The sequence below is a fragment of the Triticum urartu genome, chromosome 5A (genome assembly GCF_056163025.1).
Source record: "Triticum urartu cultivar PI428250 chromosome 5A, HENAU_Tu73, whole genome shotgun sequence".
NCBI lineage: Eukaryota > Viridiplantae > Streptophyta > Magnoliopsida > Poales > Poaceae > Triticum > Triticum urartu.
In genome coordinates, this window is record NC_141877.1 from 29,679,200 (window position 1) to 29,685,000 (window position 5,801).

The window sequence follows — 5,801 nt, forward strand, 5'->3', positions numbered from 1 at the left end:
GTAGTGGCGTCTATGATTTCTGAGACCAACTCGGGTGGGTTTGCTGAGATACAGCCGTGTCGTGCTGTGCTGGCCCGTGACCGGCCGGGCACGTGGGCTATCGTGCCAGCCCAACAAAACTGGTTTGTTTGGTCAGGTTTGGTTGCAATTGACGGTGGCATTATAAATGCCGGGAAAAGTTTGTTTTTGCCACTCTTGCTTTTGCCAATTTTGCTTATGCCATTCTACAATTTGACATCTCACTTTTGCCACTCTTTGCTTTAGACAATACATCACTTTGCCATTCCATGGCAAAAATGATAATTTTTCATTTCACTTTTGCCACTCTTAGCTTTTGACAATGAATCACAATTGCCACTCTGAAAATTTTGCTTTTGCCACGGAATGGCAAAAGTGATGTATTATCAAAAGCTAAGAGTGGTAAACGTGGGAAGTCAAATTCTAGAGTGGCATGAGAAAAATTGGCAAAAGCTAGAGTGGTAAAAACAAAGTTTTCCCAATATATAACCGGCCCAAACACTAGCGTTTGGCAGCTCGGTCGGGTCTGTGGCGGGAGGAAGCGGCCAGGTCGGAGGCCTAGCGAGGCCTAAGCAGTCACGCGTGGCTCCCGCGTCGCCCGGTGCCCGCCGCTCCTCCGGCGGCCTGCATCACCGTTGCCTACTGCTGCTCCTGCCGGTTGAAACAGGGAGCTTCGAACTAGGGTTCTTGTTGAGAATTTGGGGGAAAGTAGGTACAGCACGCCACTGGCGGCTAGGGTTTACACCCAATACACAAAGTCATGCCCTCTCACACGCAGGGTTGCTGGCTTTATAGCCATTACAAGTTGGGAAAAGGTGAAAGAAAACAAAACAGAGCACATGCGCTTGTCGGAGCCGCTACAGCTAATTCACTAGCATCGCCAACCCTTGGGTGGTAGATCGATGAAGGAGAGCTGCCCACTAGATCAAACCGTTATCTTCGCTCTAGAGACACGCGATGACAGATCTATGGCTACGGTGTCTTCCGGCATGCGGGAACAGGGGAATGATAAGAACAGAGCCTGACAATACCCCCCCCCAATTGAAACTGAGCTTGTCCTCAAGCTCTGAAAGATGGAAAAACCTTCTGAATAAACGTAGAGTCTTCCCAAGTAGCTTCCTCCACTGGCATATTGGTCCACTTGACTAACCACCTGACGACAGGAATACTGATGTTTCTTTGCTTCCTTGGAATGAGTGTTCTTTCCAGCACAGCTTCAGGCTCCACTTTGATAATACCATCAGGGCCAACTAGTGGTAGCATAGGGGAACGTATGACTGTTGGCCCAATGTGCTTCTTCAACTGGCTGACATGAAATGTGTCATGCAGCTGGCAGCCCTCTGGCAACAGTAATTTGTATGCATGGTTTCCAATACTTTCCATTACTCTGAATGGGCCATAAAACTTGGAGTGCAGCTTCATGTGCCTATGCAGACTGAGAGAACTGTGTCTGTAAGGTTGCAACTTCAAATAGACCATGTCCCCCACTACAAATTCTCTTTCCTTCCTTTTCTTATCAGCAAAGAACTTCATTCTAGATTGAGCTTTCAGCAGATTGTGCTTGATTATTTCCAGTGCCAATTCTCCGTTATGCAACAGATCCTCATTATCCTCACAAATTACATCAAGAAAGGCAGATTCAGCAATCATAGGGGGAGGAAAGCCGTATAAAGCCTGAAAGGGTGTCATTTTTAATGATGTGTGGAAAGAAGTGTTGTACCACCACTCAGCTAGTGACAACTACCCATGCCACTTCCTTGGTAGTTGGAAACACATACATCTCAAGTAGTTCTCCAAACACTGATTAACTCTTTCTGTTTGACCATTAGTTTGAGGGTTGGTAACTGGTGCTCAAGTGTAACTTGATCTTCAAGGACTTAAACAGTTGCTGCCATAGATGACTAGTAAAAATTATGTCTCTGTCAGTGACAATCACCAATGGCATCCCATGTAACCTGAACAAATTATCAGAAAATGCTTTTGCAACAGATTGCACTGTAATGGGATGTTTCATAGCAATGAAATGAGAGTACTTGGTGAATCTGTCAACCACTACCAAAATCAAGTTCTTGTGTTCAGACTTGGGTAGCCCCTCCACAAAATCCATGCTCACATGTGCCCAAGCAAAATCTGGCACAGGAAGTGGTTCCAATAATCCAGGGTAAGGAGTGTGCTCAGCTTTGTTCAACTGGCAAACAGGACATTGCTTGACAAACTGCACCACATCTTGCTTTAAACCCTGCCAGTGAAAAATTAATTTCACTCTCTGGTAAGTAGCTCTTTCACCCGAATGGCCACCCAATTCCGAACTATGGAATGTTTGGAGGATTTCCTGTCTAAGGTTAGTAGCAGCTCCCACTACAATCTTGTTATGAAATCTCAATATTCCATTCTTGAAGGAATAAGCAGTGGTATTATATTTATCCACAATACATTCAGCTATGAGCTCCTTGATTTTACTATCATGATGATAGTTTGCTGTGACTTCCTTGACCTTAGCACAGAAAGAGGGAAAACCTTATGGCTGAAGTAAGATATAGGTTTTCCCTCTTGCATCAACACAGCTCCCAATCCATACCCACAAGCATCTGTTTCCAAAATGAAAGGTTTGGAGAAATCAGGCAGTACTAACATAGGGGTGCTGGTAAGCTTGTTTTTCAATGTCACAAATGCTTCTTGTTGCTCTTCTTTCCAGGAGAAACCCTCCTTCTTTAAGCAATCAAATAGTGGTCTACAAATTACTCCATATCCCTGGATAAACCTTCTATAATATCCACTTAGCCCCAAAAAGCTTCTCAATTCAGTTACAGTAGTAGGAGTTGGCCAATCTCTAATGGATTGTATCTTAGATGGGTCAATAGAGACTCCCTCAGAGTTAATAACATGACCCAAATATTCAATCGCATGCTGTCCGAAAGTGCACTTTTCCATTTTTGCATATAGTTTGTTTGTTTGCAATATATCAAACACCTGCTTTAAGTGGTCCTTGTGTTCTTCCAGAGAGAAACTGAACACCAAGATATCATCAAAGAAAACCACAAAAAATTTGAGATGGCCAAACAATAAGTTCATTAATGCCTGGAAGGATGGAGGACCATTAGTTAGTCCAAAGGACATAACTAGAAATTCAAACAGTCCCATGTGAGTAGTGAATGCAGTTTTTGGTATATCCTCTTCTGCCATCCTGATTTGGTGATATCCATTTCTGAGATCAATTTTAGAGAAAATCTTTGCTCCTTTGAGTTGATCCAGAAGGTCCTCAATCATAGGAATGGGATATTTAGTTTTGATAGTTATAGCATTCAATTTTCTATAATCAGTGCATAACCTCCAAGATCCATCTTTTTTCTTGACCAGTAGCATAGGAGAAGAAAAAGGGCTTGTGCTAGGTCTGATGATCCTATTTTTCAGCAGCTCCTTGATGATTTTCTCCAAAATTTCATTTTGATGGTGAGGAATTCTATAAGGCCTTTGGTTAACCACCTTTGCTCCTTCCACTAAGGGAATTCTGTGATCACAAGGCCTGCTAGGAGGCAATTCAGTTGGCTCTTGAAACAACTGTTCATATTGGTCCAACAGTGGCTGCAATTCAATAGGGATTGCTGGACTAGCTGATGTGAATTCAGTACCAGAAGTTGTGAACAAGAAAAATCCATAGACAGCTTGTTCTAACATTTTTTCAGTGTTGTCCTTAGCCTCAGCTATAGGAGCCAGGGGAACAGTCTCATCCACAAATGTGATGAACTGTCCAGAGCTGTCAGGAATTTTCATTTCCATTTTAATAAAGTCCATTTGTATTGGACTATATTTCCTGAGCCAATCAACTCCCAAAATCATGTCATACCCCTTCAGTTTCAATACTCTGAAGTTGTCACTAAAGTGATGGCCTTATATTTCATAAGGGCAATCTTTTGCTTGAAATTCAGTCCATAGCACTCCCCACTAGCAACCACCACCTTTATCTTGGGTGTAGGGCTTGTAGTGATAGGTAACTTGCCTGCCATTTCAGGAGAAATGAAGGTAGAAGTGCTACCACTATCCACCAGTGTTGTGGCAACTGTATTTCCTACTTTCAAAGTCAATATAAAAGTATTTTTGTGTGCTCCTATACCCATTGCAGCATGCATTGACACTCAACACTGCTTCACTAGATGGCTGCTCATGTGTTTCCAAATCAGGGTCATCAAAGTCTGTGACAAAGATTGTTTCAGGGTTTTCAACTTCCTCAGCTTGTAGTGCTTGGATCTGACCTCTCTGGCTTATTTTACAGACCTGCTTGTGACCTGGCACCCATGGCTCTCTGCACTTATAACACACTTGGTTTTGTTTTGCCTGCTGAATAACAGTGTTTCTATTTGGTGTGGCAGTAGTTGTAGGGGTTTTGGGCTGATCAAATATTACTTGCCTTCTAGGTTGAGGAATATATGGTTTAGTTTGCACTGCTGTAGTTGGTACCTGAGCCTTTTCCATCCTCCTAGCATACCACACCGTAGTTTGCATATCCTTAGGCCTGAAGCACTCCACATGACTCTTAATATATGGGTTAAGTCCTGCCACAAAGCTGGAAACATAATAATCATCAGGGATTCCAGGGTTTTCCCTTCTCATGATGTTCATCAGTTGCTCAAACTGCTCCACATATGCAGTAACGATAGTAGTTTGCTGTGCTGCATGGAAGGAGCTGACAATGTCACAAACAGAATCCCCAGAAAATCTGTCAGAAATGTAAGAGCAAAATTTGTGCCATGGAACATTGCTAGGAGCAAATCCTGTTCCTCTCCACCACTGTACAGCAGGCCCTTTGAGGTAAGAAATGGCCAGTTCAGTTCTGTGCTCAATAGGAGTTCTAGCTGCAGCAAAGTACTGCTCTAAATTCTGAATCCAAGACTCTGGGTCTTGACCCTCAAATTCAAAGATATTTAACTTTGCTGGCTTTATAGTTAGAACATTTCTTCTTCCATCAACAGGGAAATTGGGCCCTCTTCTGTATTGTGGATCAATGACCTCTTCCTCCTGCCGTTCTTCTAGTTGCACCACAATGTTTGGTGTTGTTTCCTTACCTTGACCAAAATTTGGATGCGTGTAAGGTACTTTCAGAGTCCCATCCAAATTGAGCTCTTATCCAGTGTGATCACGCAGAGTTGCATTTCCTACTGGCAAAGGGGCTCCTTTCTCTGGCATTGTTACTGATGGAGGAGTCGGAGCTTGGAGCTGTTTGGGTCGTCTAGGAGCTATTTGAGGAGATTGATTGTGGTTGTCCTTGACTTGGACACTGCCCTGACCTTCTCTTTCCTCTGCAGTAACTGGCTCCGGGTCCAACAGTAAACGCATGAAATTGTCTTTGACCTTTTCAAAATTCTTCTGCATCGTGGCAAAGTTTCTGTTCATTGTCGCCTGGAACTGCTGAAATTATTTGCGATCTTCTTCTCTGTCACGCTGCAGCGTCTTGATGTCCAACTCCAGTGACTCAAGCTGCAACTCTGCAGTTGTGCCCGAATCGGCTTGACCTGTCATCTTGTCTGCTTTAGCAATTCACACCAGTGGTTGGGAGGGAGGGAATTCTCGTCGCCGCTGGTACACGGTCAGATCGTAGGAGCTGGGGTTTTACCACCAGAGAATTACTCTCCGGCAACCAGGCTGCAATTCCGACTATACCCGAACTCTGCCACTCCGGCCACCTTTCGAATACTCCGCCGCCCGATTCAAGCGTGAAGAGGGATTTTACGGCCGACGACCAACCCCAACACTGCTCAAATCAAATTCGCCCCCGAGGAAGGACTGGC

At 44.0% G+C, this 5,801-nt stretch overlaps 1 pseudogene; it reads right to left on the reverse strand.

Annotated features, from left to right (window-relative positions):
- Positions 1-1,077: 1,077 nt before the first annotated feature.
- LOC147967730 (uncharacterized) lies at positions 1,078-5,385 on the reverse strand (annotated as a pseudogene).
- Between the last annotated feature and the right edge of the window lie 416 nt (positions 5,386-5,801).